This window comes from Microtus oregoni, unplaced genomic scaffold (genome assembly GCF_018167655.1).
Source record: "Microtus oregoni isolate MIOR12 unplaced genomic scaffold, Mior012 000028F_ref0000031, whole genome shotgun sequence".
NCBI classification, from domain to species: Eukaryota; Metazoa; Chordata; class Mammalia; order Rodentia; family Cricetidae; genus Microtus; species Microtus oregoni.
Genome location: NW_024543087.1, coordinates 23282097 through 23304164, shown reverse-complemented (window position 1 = coordinate 23304164; position 22068 = coordinate 23282097). Strand labels below are relative to the sequence as shown.

The window sequence follows — 22068 nt, the reverse complement described above, 5'->3', positions numbered from 1 at the left end:
CACCACAGAAAGTAGTCCCAGGCTGTGGGAGGAGACTAATCCCTAGCAGCGTCTCTCTGTTCGCAACGTAGCTCCACCGATCTCACTCCCTAGCTTTTGCTGCCGCCTTATGTAAAGGCTGCACCTAGGAGAGAATCTGCTTTACAGAGGCAGGACGACGCCAATCGGCGTGGAGCGGCCAGTGTTCCGTGCAGCTCCGCGCCAGGGGCCGTCCCAGCCCTCGACACCTTTTCACCCTCGTTCAGGGAAGGCACCTCCTCAATAATAAAGCGCGAATACAATGCTGGGTCGGAGGCCCCGGCATAGCGCGGAGGGAGGGAGGGAGCGGCGCTCGCTTAGCACAGCACTCCCGGGGAACGGCGGGTGTGGCGGCTGGCAGCCCGGGGGCGGGAGCGGCCTCGACGGAGGAGCTGGGGGCGGACTCCTCCCCGGGTCTCCGAGCGGCTCTGAAAATGGCGGGCGGCAACCCAGCGGAGCGGGTCGCGCAAGCGCCGCGGAGCCCGTCCTTCCGCTCGCCTCGGGCGGCCCACGAGCTGTCCACAGCGCCCTCATCCCGAGGTTTGGGCGCCTCGCTATCGGCACAGCCCGGGTCGGGCTTTGAGCGGGGGCGGGGCCGCCACGCAGAGGCCACGTTTCCCGCCCCGCTGGTGCGCGTGCGCGCAGCCCGGAGGCAAAGCCGCGTTAGCGCGCGCCCCCGGCCGAGGCTCCCCCCCTCCCCCCCCCCGCCTCGCTCGCGCCTCTACTCCCTCCCCTTTCCGGGCCGCCCCGACCTGTCAGCAAGGCAGTGAGCCCCGCGGCCAGCAGAGGGCGGTCGGGACCCAAGTCTGCAGCGGCGCCATTGGCGTGTGGAAAATGCCACCAGATGGCGGGTTAGGATTGCAGCTCCGTTGAAGGCGCGGCCCCCGCTCCCGAACCCCCGGCGACCACCCCGTAACAACCCCCCCACATCGGGAATAACACACCGGAGACTTTTGGGGGGAAACTAGGTCGACGGCCGACAGCGCCCGGATGGGCAGCTGAGGTGAGCGCAAGCGGCGGCGGCGGCGGCGGGGGGCGGGAAAGAGGGGGAATGCGGCGGCAGCGGCGCGGGGGCTGGAAGCGCCGATCCAAGATGGAGGCCGGGCGAGAGAGCCTGAGAGCGCGAGCGGCGAGCGGGCGGGCGAGCGGGCGGGCCGGCGCGGGCCCCGCGCGGGGGAGGGAGGCCCGTGCGGGCCTGTGCGCCGCGCGGCGACTGCGGGGCGGCCGAGCGCCCGGGACCTACTGTGGGCGCGGCGGGCACTCCGCTCTCTCCACCCCTCCCGCGGGCCGCGAAAACGGTGCCCCCGCCCGTCTGGGCTCGCCGGAGCGGTGGCGCGGAAGCCTTTGTGGCGCGCTCGGGCCCGCCGCCAAGCCCGCCCTCCTCCCCCCCTCCCCGCCCGGGCTCTCGGGACTCGCCCGCGCCGGGGCCAGCCGAGGCGGGCTGGCGCGAACGCCTTCCGCCGCCCTGCGTTTCTGCGGTGTTTCGGCGGCGGCGGCGTCACATGACAACGAGCTCGCCTCCGCCGAGGGTCCTGGGGGTCGCTCAGCTTGACTGCTGGCCCAGGCCTCTGCTGGCTGGGGTGGGGCAGTGGGCCGGCGACCCGAGCGGACGGGGCGTCGCAGCCCGGCTTTCCCGCTATCCGCCGTCGCAGCTCCGGACGGGGGGCCTCCGGGTCAAACGTGTCCAGGCCCGAGCACTGCCCCGTTAGTTTCCCGATCCCCCCGGGAGAGGAGGCCAATAAAAGTTGTTTTTCCTCCTCTCTGGAGGTGTGGGGGGGGTGGAGAGCCGGGAAACCCGAGTGTTTGGAGTTCGACCTGAGCCCCACTTGGAGGGGTCTGAACTGGGTGCCGTAGGGACCACAACCTTTCCTGGCTCTCGGGTTGTCACGTCACCCGCTTCTGCCCACGTTCGAATTGTTACTGATTCTACATTGCAGGCAGTCGGGCCCTGGGGGAGTTAGGTCCTGGGATTGGTTTTGGAGCCAAGTAGACCCCAAACATTGCAGTTTGTGGTAGTGAATTATCCGCTGTTGAATTTGAAGTTGGTGTTGAGATGAGGGGTATGTGTGTTCTTTCCTGGTTGTGCTTAGAAACGACTCTATTTTCCATCTCAGCAAAAGTCGTGTTTGTCAAAGTACCTCAATCCGCATAAAGTTGTATGGTTTGTAACTTAATGGAGACTGTAACTTTACCTTTAGATTTCCCTGTGTATTTTTTTTAAATAAAAATTGCAAATTCTGATGGTGAAGCTCATGCAAATGTACAGAACAGTGAGAATAAAAACGGTGGTCTCATAATGTATATGAGTCGAGGCTTAAAATTTGGTCAAGAAATACTGAATGAACCAGTAATGTTAATGTTATTTCATTGTTTTTCATTATGGGGAATATAACACATCCCCCACCCACCAATAAACTTATTAAAAAACCCACAGGTGTTTTGCTAGTTTGTTCTTTGCGTTTTAATATGGTACCTTGGGGTTCTGTCTGGTGGTCTGTGCCTGTAATTCTGGTTACTCTGGAGACAGGCAGGGGACCACAAGTTGAATCTAGCATGGACATCTTCTGAGATACTGTCTTAAACAAGTAGAGGTGTAGTGTTCCCTATTTTTTGAAGAGATTAATACAGTTACTGTGGCGTGGCCATCCCACCCCCACCCTCCCATAGGATCTTGCTGTGTAGCCCATGCTGGCCATCTATTCACTATGCAGTCCTAATTGGCCTTTAATTTAGGGCAGATCTTTCTTCAGCATGTGGAGCTATGAGATTACAGGTAGGTGCCAGCCAGGCCAGCCAACTACTGAGTGTCTCTTGCTTTTTCAGAAAGGATCTTGTTGCGTAGCTCAGGATGGCCTTGAGTTTATAGCAGTTCTTCTGCCTCAGACTTTCAAATGCTGGCATTCCAGCCACACTTAGCTTTGCAAGGCTCTTTTAAAAACTTAAGAAAGCTATGTTGCAGTTTGAACTGAAGTTTCTTGAGACATCCCCTAGGTTTGTGATCTAGGAATTATTATTATTATTTAACTATTTCAGCCTTTTTTACCATCCTCATTTCTGAAGTTGGGATAATACAGTGGTTCTTTTGCAAACTGAAAAAGCCCGTTTTAGCTAAAACTTAAGCAATTTATGGTTACCTCCTCTTTTCCTTGCTTTATTTCTAGATGGATATATCTTAATAATCTCAGTACTGTAAGAGATTGAATACATCCTTGTTAGCTGTTGATCAGATTCTGTAATCTTTTATATATATGTGTGTATTATACACATACATATATAATATATACATATATTCCTACACACACACACACACAGTCTTAGTAACAGCAGTTCACAAAATGACTACTACAGGAATCAATCTCTCTGACTTTTGTCTCTAATTTCTGTAGATTTTATGACCTCTTTCAAAAGTTAACCTGATGAGGTCAGGCCCACCCAGATAATCTTTTATGTGAATTCAGTTAACTATAGGGACATTAATTACATAGACAAAAATATCTTTCCCCTGTAGTGTAATCACAGGAATGCTAGCCTGGTGTATTTACAGGATCTCTCCCACTTTCAAGGAAAAGATAGTGTGATAACTCATTTATTTACTGCTGATGGGGAGAGAAGTATCTTCACATTTTTACTCTTTAGAATCTGAACATAAGAAAAGACACAACAAAAGCAGTAATCTCCCTTTCCTCTCTTCCCCCTGCTTTTCCCCCCTCCTTTGTCATTTTTATCTTTCTTTGCACTACTAGGTATGAACCCAGCATCTATGTTATATGTTAGAATAGCTACATTCTCTGTCTGTACTTTTATTTATTTTTGAATAAGACAGGGTGCTAGTGTAACCCAGGTTGGCCTTGAACTCCTGATTCTCCTACCTGTATCACTCAAGTGTTGGGATTATAGCCATTCCCCTACTACCATATTTTTAAAATTTTGTCTGTGTCTGGGTGGGCATGTGTTGCTGAAGTCAGTGGATAACCTATGGGATTTTGGTCGTCTCTCTACCATGTGGGATCTGGGGACCAAAGTCAGATTTTGAGGGTTGTCAGAAAATTCTTTTATCTGCTGAGTTTTGCTGCCCCTGCCCACCCTCACTCCTTTTGGGGCACAGGGTTTCATTGTGAACCAAAAATAGAAAGAATTTTCATGTATAAACCATAGAGTGAGATGATTCTTAATGTAGTAAGTAGGGTTTTATCTCTTACTACTAAGTAAGGGTTGAGTTTTCTGTTATTTGGTAGTTACAGTACAGGATCCCAGTTGAGCTGGATCACCCCTAAGTGCTTCCCTCAAGTTTTCTTTGGATTCTGTAATTTTTTTCCTAACTCTCTCTCCCTCCCTCCGTATGAGTTTGTATGCATGCCAGGTATGTACTTAGAGATCAGATAACATGAGAGTTCATTCACTTCTTCCACCATAGGGTTTCCTGGGATTGAACTCAGATTATCAGGGTTAGTAGCAAGTTCCTTTACCTGCTGAGCCATCTTGGTTGCCCTTGAACTCTTTTCAATATTTCTCCATACCAGTGTTTAAAGAAAATCTCAAATCCCTGCCTCCCTTTTACATTTAATTTTTGAAATTTAAGTTTTTTAAGTTTTATATGTGTGTAGGTGTATGTGTTCCACATTATGCAAGTGGAAGTAAGAGGACAACTTTGGAGATTTAGTTCCTTCTTTCATGTGGGACCTGGGCATTGAATTTAGGTCATCAGGCCTGGCGGCAAGCATCTTTATTTGCTGAGCAATCTCGCTGATCTTTTCCCTCTTTAAATTTTTTTTTTTTCTGTCTTGAGATGGAGTCATGCTGAGGTTTCCCAAGTTGGCCTGGGACATGGTTATTTAGCCTAGGCTGGGCTAAAAATTTCAATCTGAATCTTTCTGAGTGCTGGTATTACAGACATTTGCCACCATGTAGCTGCTAAGTTGGGTCTTTTATTTTTTTCATTCAATGCTGGGGAAGTCCTGCCTGCTTTATAGAGTACATTCTTTTGTGCTGTGGGTGGAAATGATGAGCCAGTGAGTGGTCCAACTGTTTCTATGGAGTTTTGCTATAATTAAATACATATCGTAATACCTTTTATCTTGCTAGATGCTAGCAGTTAAAAAGCATTTTACATTTTAACTTAGTACAAACATACATGTAATACATATAATCAAAATAGCAGATCCTTCATGAAATAATATTTAACCTTTGTGAAGAACAGTTTATTTCCACTTTTTATTGAGAATGCTAGTTATAACCTAACAAAATGATAGACTCACAGTAGCCTTTGTTGAATTGTAATCAAGAAAGTGCAAAGTACAGCTATAAGAAACCAATTTACTCCATCAAACTGAAAAACATTGACATTCTGATAATGCCGCATGCCAATGGAAAAACTCTTCTTGGGGACTGGAGAGATGGCTCAGCAATTAAGAGCAGTGGTTACTTTTCCAGAGGACCCAGGTTGGATTCCCAGCACTTATATGGCACCTCAAACCTGTCTGTAACTTCAGTTCTAGGGGATATGCTTCCTTCTTCTGTCTTCTGATGGGCACTGTGTACATGTGATTATATATATATATATATATATATATATATATATATACACACACACACACACACACACACACACACACAAACAAGCAGAACATCTACAGAAACTTAAGTAAATCTCTTTAAAAAAATTCTTCTTGAGCCAGGGTCTTACTATGTAGCTCAGGATGCCTATAAACTCTGTATTGAAGCTGACCTAAAAACCCATGATTGCCGCGCCTTAGCCTTCTGTGTGCTGGTGTTATAGGCATTAACACTTTTGGCTGGAGTTTAAATTGCTAATAGTCATTGTGTGAGTTTTTTTAATTCATTTTTATTTTATGTCATTTGGTGTTTGCCTGCATATATGTGCAAGGCACCAATTCGTTATTATTATTATTATTATTTTATTTTTGTTTTTCGAGACAGGGTTTCTCTGTGTAGCTTTGATTGTCCTGGAACTCATTCTGTAGTCCAGGCTGGCCTTGAACTCACAGAGCTCCATCTGCCTCTGCTCCCCAAGTACTGATTATCGGCATGTGCCACCACTGCCCAGACTAATTCTTTTTTTAAAGAACACTTTCTTGTATGAAATTTTCTTTGTGTAAAGTAATTTATTTGTTTTAAGACAGGCTCTTATTCTGTAGGTCAGACTGGCCTTTAACTCATTGTATAGCTCAGACTAGTGTCAAATTTGGAATCATCACATCTTAGCATTCTGAATACTGGATTATAGAACCACACTTAGTTGTGGAAAGATATTTGGTAGCAAGTTCAAATTCAACTTTAGTGCTGTTCAAATTTTTTTATTTCATTTTTGTGTTAACTTTGTTAAACTGCAGTTTAAAATTTGTTGATTTAATTTGCCATCATAAGCCTGTTTCCTTTGTTTTCCTTCTACCTTCAGTGGATCTGTAGTGTTTTTTCTTTACTTTCTTAAAACATTATAAAATGTTTTTTAAAATTGTTTTTTATTGGTATTCAGCTTATATTTTGTGAATTCGATACAGACTTATCACCTGGGAAGAAGAAACTTTAGTTGAGGAATTGCCTCTATCTGATGGGACCTGTTGGCATTCTTATAATTGACGTGGGAGTGCCTCCCCCACCATGGGTGGGGCTATCTCTGGTCAGGTGGTCCTGGGTTGTATTAGAAAGCAAACTAAACAAGCTATGGGGAACAAGCATAGCTGTTTTGTTGGATTTCTGCTTCAAGTTCTTGTCTTTCCTTCTGCCCTGCCTTTTCTTTGTAGCTTTGGAGTCTGTCCTTGAACTAGCTCTTGTAGACCAGGCTGGATTTGAACTCACAGAGATCCGCCTGCCTCTGCCTCCGAAGTGCTGGGATTAAAGGAATGCGCTACCACTGACCGGCCCTCTAAGTAGCTTTTAATCACAGCTAGGGCAGTTAATTTCTATTCTTTATCATCCTTCCTTCTTCCTTTATTATTATTATTATTTAAATTGAAAGGGTTTCTCTTTAGCCCTGACTACCCTGGAGCTCACTCTTGTGACCAGGCTGTCCTCAAACTCAGATCTGCTTGCCTCTGCCTTCTGAGTGTGCTGGGAATAAAGGTGTGAGCTACCACCGTCCAGCACTTCCCCATTTCTTGTGTGTAGTGTTAGGCCATAGATTTTAGAGATTTCCCTTTTATTTGTTTATTCTTTTCATTTTCTTTTTTGAGATAGACTCTCATTGTGTAGCCTAGATTGGTCTTGAACTCATTGTAATCCTCCTGTTTTAGCCTTTTGAGTGTTGGATTATAGACAACAGCCATCCTATCCAGTCTATATTTTCTTGTTTTCCAATAAAAACTATTCAAAGCTATTGATACTCCTCTATGCACTGCTATATTCCATAAATTTGAGTATTGTTCCATTATTCAGTTCAAAATAGTTTACTGATTTGCATTGATTTCTTTTACCTGTGGCTTATCTGAAAGTATATTCAATTTTTAATATTTGGGATTACATTAGATGTCTTATTGTCCCTGATTTTTTTTTTTTTAGCTTGACTTTGAGATCAGAGTTTTTAATATATTTGAATTTTAAGTTTTTGAGTTTGTTAAGACCGTATCTTGGTTAATGTATCTCTCACAGTTGGGAAAAAGCATGCAATTTATGAGTGTTGGATACTTTATTTTAGAAATGATCAAATGGTTCTTTGGTTTTTAGAGGAGGCTGACCTGATTCTCCTCTCTCTGTCTTTCAAGTGCTGTGATTACAAGTGTGTGTAAACAGACATTTCTCTACCCCCTGCCAGTTCCCAAATACCTGGCAACTGATTCCCAAATAATTGACTCAGGGGCTTAATATTACTTATAGATGCTAGGCTTGTTACTAGCTAACTCTTACACTCACATTAACCTGTATTTCTATTTATGCTTTGCCATGTGGCATTACCATTATTAGCATGGCATGTTCATCTCCTGCTCCTGCTGCTGGCTGGCGACTCCTGACTCCGCCCTTCTCATCATCCTTAGTTTGGTTGCCCTACCTATACTTCTTGCCTGGCTACTGGCCAATTAGCATTTTATTAAACCAATTCAAGTGACAAATTGTAACATGAATTCTAATTGGTATTAATAATAAAAACCCAGAGTCAGATACAGGGGTTAATGCTGAAGATCAGAGAAGTAGAGCGACCAGCCATTAGAGAGTTCTTTTACCTCTACCAGTGCTCAGACTGAAGGGGCGATCCTATCTTTAGGCTGCATCTCCTGACTGCATCTGTCTCCAGGAAACCTCAGACTGCACCACTCTGCTATCTCCTCCCTCTTTATGTTCCTCTCTCCGCCCAGCCATATCACTCCTGTCTCCACCTCCCTAGTGCTGGGATTAAAGACATGAGATCCCTAGTGCTGGAATCACCTTTGTGTGAGCTCTATTTTTCTTTTAGACAGATTCAATCTAGTGTAGCCCAGGGTGGCCTTGAGCTCATAGAAATTCTTCTGCCTCTGTCTCCCTAGTGCTGGGATTAAAGTGTGTGCCACTACTACCTAGCCTCTAGTGATTTAGCTTTGCACTCTGATCTTCAGGCAAGCTTTATTTGTTAAAACATAAGCAAATACCACCACAGCAAATCTTTACAGGGTACACGAGGGTTATTCCACAGCAGGTATGTACAACCATATCTGGTTTTGATAACATTTTGAAAAAACTTCCTTGTCTTTGCTGATTCTTTTTTTTTTTTTTTTTCTGGGAGAGGGAAGATTTTTTTTTTTTTAAATCAGATTCTGAGAAAAATGTTAAAATATTTGACTGATTATGTAATTTTCTGTTTCTTCAGTTTAATTTTATTCTTTGCCCATCTTGACATTGAAAGTGGAAATTTTTAATGATAGTAAGGTTGAGGGATGAGGATGTTCATTGAGTATCTGTCTAGCATAGAAGAAGTCCAGAGATTAAGCCTCAGTAGTACATAAACAGGTGTGGTAGTGCTGTAATCTCAGCACTGGGGAGGTAGAGGGAGGAAGGGTCAGAAAGTTAAGGTCAGTCTGGACTAGAAGAGGCCTTATTTTAAAAAAAAAAGTTGATTTTATGCCAATATCTGTCAAAAAGGAATGAAGCATTTGAGATTTTACCTTACAAGACTGTAAATTAGGCTGCTGGTAGAAGCCTAGAGACTTTCTAGTTAGAGATAAAGAATGCATTAACAGCCAGAGAAATCAGTGTTTTCTTTAGATTTCTGAACTCCCAGTTTGCACGTGACAGTAGAGGAGATGCACATTTCAAGAAGGGAAACTGAACCCTGTTTTATTCTAATAATCCAAATTAGAGAGGCAAGTGTTTCTCATGAACTGTTTAAGTGGCTACATTCATAGGTATAACCTTTTTCCACAAATGGGGGTAGGTAGGGTGGAGAGGACAACTCTGACTAAACAAAAGAAACCTCATGGTCATAGATGAAGGAAACATTGTAATATGACGTGGCCTTGAAAGCCACTGTTGAAGAATTTCTGGGACTACAGTCACTGTGTCAAATTTAAACTTCATCCCTTTCTTGCTATATACTTGGACAGATTCATTCACTTAGATTTTTAAGGAAAATAGAAACTGCAAAAAATTCCTGTGAAATAAAAGCAGGTATTCTTGGTGGCACAAGCCTTTAATCCCAGCACTCAGGAGAAGAGGCAGGCGGATCTCTGTGAGTTCGAGGCCAGCCAGGTCTACAGAGTGAGTTCCAGGACAGTCAGGGCTACATAGAGAAACTTTTAACTGGAAAAAACAAAACAAAAACCTCTGTAGTATTCTATGCTCTGGAGTTTAAAAGTCTTTTGACCACCAGACTATACTGTATTGTATGAAGATCCAAAGAACTTAAAAAAGTGAATGAAACGAAACTCTAGATAAAATGGTAAGGTTAGTTTTCTAAAAAAAAATCAAATAATTTTAGCTTACCATATGGAGATGCATCATTAAAACTAATGTGTATGTTGAGAGCCTCTGACATTAATCACAGCTAATCCAGATGATAATTTCCTATCAATTTCTATGTGTTCATTTTGAATTTGTAGTTTTGCAGTTGAGGTATCTCTCTGGTACACTACCTACTGATACTGCTTTTTCATCCAATTTTATTAACTCTGCCGTTTTCATTCAAATGCTTAGTTCCTTTGCATTTAATTAATTTTCAAGCTTAATTAGTTTTTCGCTTTACTACTTTCTCATTCAAGATATCTTTTTTTTTCCCACCTAAGAATTATTTTTCACTAAAACCTTTGTTGTTACGGTGGCAGATATAACACTTTAAAAAAAGTGTGTGTGTGGGGGGTGGACTCAAAAGGACTGTGGTCTTTGCCTGATACGTTTTTATAGTTTAGGACTCCCTGAACCTGTCTTCTTACAACTGGTTGGGGCAGGGGTGATTTTGCTTTCCAGGCACAATTATCAATGTCTGCAGATAATTTTGGTTACTAAAACTTGGTGTGATGGTGTGTTACTGATATCAGAGGGTATAGACCAGGGATCCTACTAAAGTGGAATAGCTTCCTGTAACAAAGAGTTGATTACCTAAAATATCAGTAGTGCCAAGGTTGAGAATCCTTGTTTTATTTCTTTGATGGAATGGTAAAGGGGAAGGCTAAGTTGTTAAAGAATTCTGGTGACAGTTACAGTGCCATGGACAATTGTGATTATGATACTGTTCGTGATTTTGTAAGAGTTTTGGAGATAGGTGTGATAGAGAGGTATTGGCAGACTGTTGGCAGTAGTTTCTGTCCCACCTGGTTCTGCAGTTGTTTAGTCCCAAAGAAACACATAGAGGCCTACATTAATTATAAATTGGTTGGCCTATTAGCTCAGGCTTCTTATTAATTCTTATAACTTAACCCATAATTCTTTTCTATGCTAGCCACGTGGTTTGGTACCTGTATCAGTGAGGTGTTCTCATCTTGCTTCCTCTGCATCTGGGTAATGATTGCGGACTGAGCCTTTCTTCTTCCCAGAATTCTCCTATTCTGGTTGTCCCTCCTATACTTCCTTTCTTGCTACTGCCCAATCAGCATTTTATTAAGCAAGTACAAGAGACTGATCTTTACCTGGTACAAGACCATTGTTCCACAGCAGCAGACTACACAAAAACAATTCAAGGGAAGAAAGATTTAGTTCAGCTCATGATTTCAGAGGTTGCAGTCTGTTCTGGGAGAGTGGGTATGAGGTAACAAGAGTCTTATTAATGGTAGCCAGGAAGCAGGGTGGCCAGGGCAGGAAATGAATGCTTGTATATCTTGGCTTTTGCCTTTCCCTTTCTCCCCTTTATTTCTTGTACCACCTCCCTTCTCCCCCTCAAACACACACTTGTGGGATAGAATTGCTCACATTCTTGGCTGTTCCTTCCCTTTTAGGGTTCCCATCTCTGGAAACACCCTGACAGACTGGTCTAAAGGTTAGCTTTACAAGTGAAGTGGTTTTTAATTCTGAGTGGTTGACTGTTGAGATTAACCATCACAAGAAGTGTTTCTGACTAATAGTTAAGTGAATGGTAGTGCTATCCTATAATGACATGCTGAGGGGAAGAACTAGGATGGAGAGAGAGTTCTGACTTGTAAACAGTTACTTATTTGTGTGTGTTTGTGTATGAGGGTGTGCACTATATCTGTGGTGCTTGTGTGGCAGTCAGAACAACCCTAGGCTTTATCTTCCATTTTGCTTGAGGCAGGGACTCTCTTCTTGTTTGCTGTTGCACCATACACTCCAGGTTGATGGACCCTGATTTCTTGTCTTTCTCTGCTTCTAATTTAACTGTAGGCCTGTATGCTTTGTAGACAAGTGCTACCATATAAGATTTTGACATGATTTCTGAACCTGAACTCAGGTTCTCAGGCTTGTGTGGCAAGTGCTTTTAGCCATTGAACCATCTCCCAGTCCTGTTCTGATCTTACTTTATTGAATTTGAGTTATTAATAGAAAAAATGAATACACCTTTGCAGTCTAGTTGGTTACATCAGCTGCTTGGTGCTCTTAGAGCTTTCATCTGTTATTCTTGATTTTGTAGGTTTTTTTTCTGTCGTTGAATTGCTTACCATCTTAAATGGGATGCTCTTCTATATATATCTCTATTTAAATATACAGCTCTTCTACTTTTGACTTCATAATCCCATAAGCCACTTTAATATTGTTTTTCAAAAAGTAATAGAATTGGAATTGCTACTAGCAGTAATCAGTATTTAACTTGTTAATTTCAGTTTTTCATTACATAGAACTTTTCAGTGCCAAATTATAGAATAATATTTTAAAAATCATTTTAAAGATAATTATATTCAATATGTGTAAGAGCAACATGCACATAACTCAGTTGATATTTGATAAAGCTAGATAGAAAAAAAGTGATAATATTGATGTGTGGGGATTGCAAGATGGCTCAGTGGGTAAAGACACTTGTTGCCAAGCCCCAGGATCTTAGTTAGATCCCTGTGACCCACATGATAGACGGAGAGCACCAACTCTTGGACATTGTCCTCTGACAGTTGTATGTCGCCCTCAAATAAATAAATGTAAAAGAAATGTGTAAGGTGGTTATAATATTTTTATTGTTTAGACTGGTGGGGGGTAGACAATGGGATATCTTTGCAATTAAGAGTATAAACTTGATGGCCTGAGTTTGATTCCCACATTTTACAGTGGAAGGAGAGAACTGACTGCTAAAAATTGTTCTCTGACTTCAGTGTACATACTATGACACGTGCATGTGTATTTCTTCTTGGACACACACATCCTCCCCCTCTGTCTCTTTTTCATATACTCTGGTAAAACAATGTTTAAAATTTCTTTTTTGTAAGATACTAAGAAATTTGGAAGCTTAATTAAAATAATAGAAGTAGAAAGCAGAAATATTGAGTAACATTTACATTGATAATGCTTTGAAAACATTCGACAATTTTCTTTTGATAATTTTCTCGTTCACTTAAGAAAGGAAATTTGAGGGGCTGGAGAAATGGCTCAGTGGTTAAGAACACTTGTTGCTCCTTGAGGAGGACCTGGGTTTGGTTCCCAGTGTACACATGGCATACAACTATTTGTATCTCCCATTTCTTGGAGATCTGATGTACTCTTCTGACCAGGCAAGCATGTGGGACACCTACATATGTACATGCATACAAAACATCCAGTACACATAAAATAAATACAAAAAAAGGAAATTTGAATTGTCAGGCAGGAACATTCCATTTTCTAAAGTAAAAAACATTTTTTCCTATAGAAGTCCTGTTATGATATTTATATGTTGTGCTTTTAAAATGTTTATATTTGAACATAGACATTTAATAGTCTTATTTTACTTTTACACAGTAGAGCCCTATAATTTTTTTTTATATATTTTATGGGTAAAGAATCAAATTATCTGCTGCTCTTCCTGAGGATTTAAGGTCTCAGCACTCATACCAGGTGACTCACGACCTGTATGTAGTACCAGCTCCAGGGGATCTGAGATCCTCTTCTGACCTCTCTGGGCATCCACATATATGTGCCATATACTCACACATACACATAAATTAAAAAAATAAATAAAAAATTAATTAGCCTTTAAAAATGCTGAGTTGAATTCCTGAAGCCCATGCATGTTAGATAGTTAAATCTAAATTTGTTTTTCTTAGTGCCTCTGTTAGTACTTTTTTTTTTAAATAGATGTTTCTCCTATTTCCAAACCTTTGAGCGTTTCTGTCTATGTTGATTACTTGTGTGTATGGTTTATTATTTAATAGGGTATTTTTTTCTTTGAGACTGCTAATAAGTTTAGAGAAAATATCATTGGTTTACCTGGTGGAGAAACCTAAATTTACTTAGCCTTAGTCATTTGACCTATTATAGATACTTGCTCTGCCTAAGGAAAGAATGAATGGATTTGGTTCCAGTGACCTGGATTGTAATCCAGATTAATATTATTAGCATGTTCTTTTGTAAATTTCACTTTGACCTCACTATCTCACTTGTATTAAGATGTCCTCTTCATTTAAGGATGTTGGTTAGTACATGAACTAGCTAATAAAGCTGTTCTGTAAATTGTGAAGCATTAATAAAGGAGCACATTTCTTTAAAGAGCACATCTTATGTGTGCATGCAGATTTCTCAGCATTTATTCAGTTAGTAAAATAGGAAACTTTTAGAAGAATGCATGCAGTAAGGCAGAAGAGTGTCTCTAGGGAAGATTGTCAGGTCTTAATATGATGAACACCGATGAACTATGTGCCAGAATTCTGTCTCTCAGAATTGAGAAACACACAAATAAAGCTCTGATTTACACCTCGACAGGTAAGTTTTAGATGACTAAAGTCAGGGGTGTATACTAGAGTGTTAGCTTACTGATTTACATTGAGAAATTAATTTAAAAATGGACTGTTTGTGCTGACCAGTAAGTGCATTTTTTCAGTAGGGAGTCCTGTCTATGTCAAAAGCAGATTATAACTTGAAGACTGATTGGCAAACCTGAATAGAACCCAAAGTAAGTTGGATCATTTTAGTTGTCAGAATTATTATATCCCGAATACATTGGCAAATCTATCTGCAAAGTAGCAGATCTGGGTCAGGGCACTCTCCAGGGATGGTGTGGAAGTTAACATGCTAAATTTATTTAAACACTCCTCATCATTCATTTAATTTGGTCTTAGCTTCAAATAGCCACAAACAAAATCAGGGTTCTGCTTCTCATGCTACCTTTTTTTTCGGGGGGGGGGGGTGGAATTTGGTATATTATTTAATTCTACAGATCATTTATCCTTTATGTTTGATTCCTCACAGTTTTACCTTTGAGTGTTAACTTCAGTTTTTTTTTTTTTTTTTTTTTTTGGTTTTTTTGAGACAGGGTTTCTCTGTGGCTTTGGAGCCTGTCCTGGAACTAGCTCTGTAGACCAGGCTGGTCTCGAACTCACAGAGATCCGCCTGCCTCTGCCTCCCGAGTGCTGGGATTAAAGGCATGCGCCACCATCGCCCGGCTTAACTTCAGTTTTAAAAGAACCTTACTGTGTGCCCTATGTACTACTTCATATGTGGGGTTAATGTATACTTGTAGAGTTGAGAGAGATAAGTTGTTACCAGTACTTCTAATACATCTTTGCTTTGGAAATAGACAACCGTCCTGTTCTTTCTACTTCTTGCCTTTCTTTCTTAGAAATTGAGGTATTCTTCATATAGAGTATAATTATCTTTTTTAGTTTTATATTCTGGTGCGGGAGAATTGTCTGTAATCTGTCAATCATCTTATAAATAATTGCTGATTGGCTAGGCATGAAGTATAGGCGGGAAAACCAAACAGGAAGTAGAAATGATACAATGAGAACAGAAGAATTCTGGGAAGGAGGAAGTTCATTCCTCCCACTCTTCCCCAGACCACCGAAGCAGCAGGATGTGATCTGCCCCACTGAAAAAAAGTACTGAGCCACATGGCTAACATAGATCAGAAAAAAGGTATTAAATAAGATGTGAGAGTTAGCCAGTGAGAGGCTAGAGCTAATGGGCCAATCAGCTTATAATTTACAGAGACCTATGTGTGATTTTCTTTGGGGCTAAACAGTTCTGGGGTAAAGGGCAGGACAGAAACCCAAACAAGCAAGCTGGCCCCTCGCATGTTACAGTATTCAGTGATTCTTGTTATAGCTATAGTTATAATAATTTGGAAAACTGTATAATCATCACCACTATCTAATTTTAGAATAGAATATTTTTACTATCCCCAAAGAAAAATCTGGGCTCATTTGTAATCACTTCTAATTTCTGCTGCTACTCCCAAGCAAATACTAGTCTGTTCCTAGATATTTGCTTGGCCTTTTCTGTAATCATATAATATTTAACCTCTTTCATTTAGCGTGTTTGAAGATGATCGATATTACAGTGTTTTGTTTTTATTTTTTATTTTTTTTTGGTTTTTCGAGACAGGGTTTCTCTGTAGCTTTGGTGCCTGTCCCGGAACTAGCTCTTGTAGACCAGGCTGGCCTCGAACTCACAGAGATCCGCCTGCCTCTGCCTCCCGAGTGCTGGGATTAAAGGCGTGTGCCACCACCGCCCGACAGTGTTTTGTTTTTGTTTTGTTTTTTTGAGATAGGTGTCTTGATTAGGGTCTTTATTATTGGGAAGACACTATGACCATAGCAACTCTTATAAAGAAAACATTTAATTGGGGTGGCTCGCCTACAGTTTCAGAGGTACAGTACATTATCATGGCAGGGAGCATAGTGAGATGCAGGCAGAGTGGTGCTGGAGCTGAGAGTGCGACTATATCTTGCAGGCAAAAGGAAGTCCACTGACTTTCATACTAAGTGAAATTTGAGAAAAAGAACTCAAAGCCCACCTACCCCTACAGTGACACACTTTGTCCAACAAGGCCACACCTCCTAATAGTTGAACTCGGGCCATTTTCTCTCAAACCCTTACATTCTACTCCCAAACCCTCACGGGCTTATAGCAATATCATAATGTAAAAATGTAGTCTAACTTCAAAAGTCCCCTAGTCTTTTGTCCCAAACTTGTTTCAAAGTCCAAAATCCTGAGACTCATGGCAATCTCTTTTAATTTTGTAAAAATCAAAATTAGATCAGATACTTCCAACATGTAATGTCACAGGCTATATATTACCATTCCAAAATGCAGGGAAGGGAGCATAATGAGAAACTGCGGGCCAAAGTAAGGCTGAAAATCAGCTAGACAAACTCCAAACTGCATCTCCATGTCTGATATCAAAACTTTCTTCAGATATCCAACTCCTTTCAGTTTAGTTGACTGCAACACACTTCTTTCTCTTGGACTGGTTCTACTCCCTTTTAGCAGCTCTCCCTGGCAGGTATTCATGTCTCTGGCATCTCTTAACATCTTTGGCCCTCCAAGGCAATTTAGGCTTCAACTTTACAGCTTCACGCAATGACTGCTAGGCCTTCATTCTGGGACATCTGTGACACCCCCTGACACATGCCTGGCCTTAGTAGCTTTATTTCTTTTTTCTTTTCCTCTTTTTTTTTTTTTTTGATTTTTAGAGACAGGGTTTCTCCGTGCCTTTTTGGTTCCTGTCCTGGAACTAGCTCTTGTAGTCCAGGCTGGCCTCGAACTCACAGAGATCCGCCTACCTCTGCCTCTCGAGTGCTGGGATTAAAGGCTTGCGCCACCACCGCCCGGCTTTTATTTCTTAATTCTGTTTTTCTATCCTATCCTATCCTAAACTCTAAAGCCAGAACCATGTGGCCAAAACTGTCAAGTTCTGCTGCTTGCTGGAGGTAAACCATGGCTCCTTCGTCCAATTAAATTTCCAGCAGCTTCCTGTCTTTCACTGTCTAAGCTTGACTGTACTGAAACTTGTTCTGTAGACCAGACTGGCCTCAAACTCAGAGATCTGCCTGCCTCTGTCTTCCCAGTGCCAGACCCAGCTTTTCTTCAGTTCTTTCTACAAGTTGGAAATTTAGCTGGGTAGGCTCTTGCTCTAAGATACCACTCCTTTTCCCTCCCTCCCTCCCTCTCCCCCTCTCCTTTCCTTTCCTTTTCTTTTTTTTTTTTTTTTAGACAGGGTTTCTTTGTAGCTTTGGAGCCTGTCCTGGGACTAGCTCTTGTAGACCAGGCTGACCTCGAACTCACAGAGATCCACCTGTCTCTGCTTTCAAGTGCTAGGATTTAAGGCGTGTGCCACCACTGCCTGACTCTTTATTATGTTTCTCCTTCAACAGAGGATTTAGCTCCATTCCACTTTCTGGTGCCCCTTTTCTCCTCAAATATTTTTCCTTGCTCAGCTTGCCCCTTTTCATTATATATATTTGTTAGAGTTACCACTAATAATGACAGAGTCTATACTAGATTTCTTTTCTTTTTTTTTTTTTTTTTTTTGGATTTTCGAGACAGGGTTTCTCTGTAGCTTTCTGGTTCCTGTCCTGGAACTAGCTCTTCTAGACCAGGCTGGCCTCGAACTCACAGAGATCCGCCTGCCTCTGCCTTCTGAGTGCTGGGATTAAAGGCGTGCACCACTACCACCCGGCCTACTAGATTGTTTTGAGATTTCTTTTGCCTGTGGAATTAATCCAGAACTCTTCAGCCTCAGGTGGACTCTTTGGACAAGGGCAAAAGGCAGCCACTTCCATCACCAAAATATCACAAGAATGATTTCTAGGCAACATAATAAAATTCTTCTCTGAAATCTCTCGAGCTCTGGACATTTCTAATCATTATCGCACCATTGTCTTCCATAATCCTACTAAGATGCCCCATTAACCAGTGCTTAAAGCATTCTGCTGCTTTCCTAACCCAAATGCCAAAGCCCAAATTCTTCCATATAAAAGAATGATCAGGCCTATCAAGCAATTCCCCAGTCTGTGGTAACAACTTTTATCTTGGTTAGGATTTTTATTGCTGTGAAAAGGTACTATGACCATGGCAATTCTTTATAAAGAAAAAATCTAATTGTTGTGGCTCTCTTAAAGTTTCAGAGGTTCAGTCCATTGTCATCATGGCAGGGAACATGATGGCATGAAAGCAGATGTGCTGGCTACTAGTGTGGGAGAATTGTCTGTATTCTGTCAATCTTGTTATAAATAAACGCTGATTGGCCAGGCAGGAAATATAGGCCGGAAAATCAGACAGGAAGTAGAAATGATACATTGAGAACAGGAGAATTCTGGGAAGGAGGAAGTTGATTCCTCCCGCTCCTGCCCAGACCACCGAAGCAGCAGGATGTGATATGCTCCACTGAAAAAGGTACTGAGCCACATGGCTAACATAGATCAGAAAAAAGGTATTAAATAAGATGTGAGAGTTAGCCAGTGAGAGGCTAGAGCTAATAGTAATAGGCCAATCAGCTTATAATTTACGGAGACCTATGTGTGATTTTCTTTGGGGCTAAACAGTTGCGGTGTAAAGGGTGGAACAGAAACTACAGCAAACAGGTCCCCCCATGTTACAGGCTACAACTTGACCAGGAGGCAGCAGGAAGTTGACTGACCACACTTTGATTGAAGCTTGAGATAAAGACTCAAAGTCCACCCCTACAGTCTCTAACAAGGCCACATCTCCTAATAGTGCCACTCTCTTTGGGAACCATTTTCTTTCAAACCACCAAAGATAGGGTTCAGTATTTTTTATTGTGGGGAATATTTCATTTAGTTAATTTATATACCAGTTGTTAGACTTTTGGTTTCCTCCTCTTCCCCCTTCTCCTTTCTCTTTTCTGACTTGTCCTCATCTGGGTCTTGCTGTGTAGTACAGATTGGCCTTGAATTTGCGATTATTATTTTGTCTTGCTATTTGAGTGCTTTAACTATAAGTATGTTCCACTATGTCAAGTTTTAGATTTCCAAGTTTTAACCATTTTGTATGGCTCTGTGAACCTTCATGACTGAGACTTGGTATGGACATGTTGTGTTCTCTTTCTCATTAGTACTTTAATTTTTGGATGTTGTTTTAAGGGAAATGGTTTTATTTATTATTTTTTGGGTTATTTATTGTATATTGAAATTTAACTAGGGTTTTTTGATCTTGTATCCTTTAGCTTTGCCTAATTTGTTTATTCTTGTAGTGTCATTTTTTTTTATTTTTGTGAATTCTTTGGAATCATATCTTGAACAAGAAGAGATAGTTACATATCTTGATGATCACAGTTCTTTGGCATAAATACCGTGTTTAGGATTTCCACTATGCTGCTGAATAGCATTATTGAAAATTGGCACCTGTGTTTTGTTCTTGATTTTAAAAAAGATTTTTTTTTAACTCTTGGGTATAGTTTTTTGTTTTATTTTTGAGTCAGGATCTTACTGTATAGCCTGGGTGGCCTAGAACTTGCTACATAGACCAGGCTAGTCTCAGACTCAGATCTGCCTGCCTCTGCTTCCTCAGTGCTGGGATTAAAGTTGAGACTTACTATTACCTATTGTTAACTATTGACTTTCTGTGCCTGGCTATTAAAAACCATATTAACTTGCCCAAATTCTTTTTTCATGTTTGTTTATTGAGTTGGTCATGTGGCATTTTCCTTCATCCTGCTAATGTGGTATATATTATATTAATATTCTGACAGTGAATCACTTCTGCATTTCTAGGACAATTTCACATGAGTTTGTATAATTTGTTTCAAGACAGTCTTGCTGTCGTAACCCTTGCTGACTTGTATAGTATTTGCTTTATATATCTTGGCTTCCAGTTTGAAATAATCATTCTTCCTCTGCCTACTGAGTGCTGGGATTTTAGAAGTGTGTGCCATGCCCAGCATGTAATCTTTCTAACATGCTTAGGTACTTGGTTGTTTATATTTTGTTGAGTTTTTTTTTCATGTTTGAAGGCGTAAGTCACAAAAAATGCCACACCAGTTTGGAATTATGATTAATAGGGTGGTATTTATTTAAAGGGGAAAAAACTTACAGATCACCATCCCAGACAAGAGCCATCTGCGCAACCAGGAAGGGAGACTAGTCGCCTGTGGAGCAGGAAGTGAAGAGAGAGAGGAGAGGGAAGTGGCCGCTTTTTTAAATGGAGAGAGACCACGCCCCAATGGGCTGGTATCTCAGCGTCTATAGGCTGGAGGAGCAGAAGGACCTCCCGCAACACCTCCCCCTTTTGTTTAAGTAAGAGAGTTTTAAACCTACTACGAAATTATATACAATAAGTACAAATATCCTATTCTAACTTGCTTAGGTCTTGTATAATAAATAACTTGGCCAAGTCATGAGAGAAAAGTAACTACATTTATATAGTCTTCAACCCCATCGAAGATCTGAGAAGGGAAATAATGTTACCTGGGTAATTAGGAAGTTCAGTAAAACAACTTCCAAAACATGCAACAAATCACAGAGACAACTAGCTACCTGGGCAGTCACCCAAAGTCACGTTAGCGTTGAAGCAACCAACTTTGGCTAAGGCCTAACATAACTGACATACCATTTTCAAAGGCAAGTTACTTTTCAAAACTATCTTACCCTGTCTTGGCAGGATATGACAGTCCTGTTTTATCCATTGATGCATGCTCTGTATCTTTGTCAGTGGTTGAGGTATGGGCATTTTTTTGCCCAAAGGCCAGTTCTGCCAAAAAGAAAGGCTCCAGGTGGAGTGTCTTTGGTGCTCAACATTCTCTCGGGAATAGAGCGGTGTTGCCAGGAGCAATTGTGTCTCACTACCACAAAACTCTGAGTTAGATTAAAGGCCATTTTCTACAGCTCTTTGAAGAAGTTTAAGATTATCTATCTATACTGACTATAATTTCTATATATCTAAAGAACCTGATTAGTCTAATTATAAATGACAAACTTAGATGACTATTAATCTATATAATTCTCAATATCTATCTAACTTAAAGACTAAGACAATAAACGACTGTGAAACAAATGAGGACAATGACCTCCAAATAAAAACAATGTACAAATATACATTGCAGTATGGTAAATATATATCAATACACAAACAATATATAAGTATCTTAATCAGAGGTAGAGATGTTCACTGCAATATGGTAAATATATACAATATATATATCAATACAATATATGTCAATACATAAAAATGTTTTAAACAGAGGTAGAAACATGCATGTGTAGGTAATATGGGCGGCCGGGCTGCGTCCCCAGCATCCCGGCTGCCTGGCTAGCTTATGCCAGAAATAACAACACACAAACTGTATTCATTTAATCACTGCTTGGCCCATTTCTATCTAGCCTCTTCTAGGCTAATTCTCACATATTAATTTAGCCCATTTCTAATCATTTGTGTAGCGCCCCTAGGTGCGCTTACCGGGAAGATTCTAGCCTATGTCCATCCTGGGTCGGAGCTGGGAGCATGGCATCTCTCTGAGGCGTCTGCTCCCAAGAGGAGAGCTGTGGAGTCTGAGCTCACTTCCTCTTCCTCCCAGCGTTCTGTTCTGTTTACTCCTCCCACCTATCTTCTAACCAATGAGGGCCAAGCAGTTTCTTTTTATTTAACCAATGACCTTCCTCCATCATGCATGCATACAACAGTCAGTATAATTTAACTTTGTATCACTATATAAGAATCAATACCAATATATTTGTCTAAAAACAGCAACTCACAATTATAAATCTTTTATCTTATCATCCCTCTTTTTTTTTCAAAATGATCCCTGAGCTTATACAATTCCTC

The 22068-nt window shown here is 41.3% G+C and overlaps 1 protein-coding gene across 2 annotated transcripts in view; it reads left to right on the top strand.

Moving 5' to 3' along the window:
* Positions 1–851: 851 nt before the first annotated feature.
* Stag1 (stromal antigen 1) overlaps positions 852–22068 on the top strand; it is a 324334-nt gene continuing 303117 nt past the window's right edge. For both annotated transcript variants that reach the window (XM_041677069.1, XM_041677068.1), the window contains exon 1: positions 852–1021. The gene's annotated coding sequence lies outside the window, so the exon portion shown is untranslated. The remainder of the gene's footprint in view (positions 1022–22068) is intronic.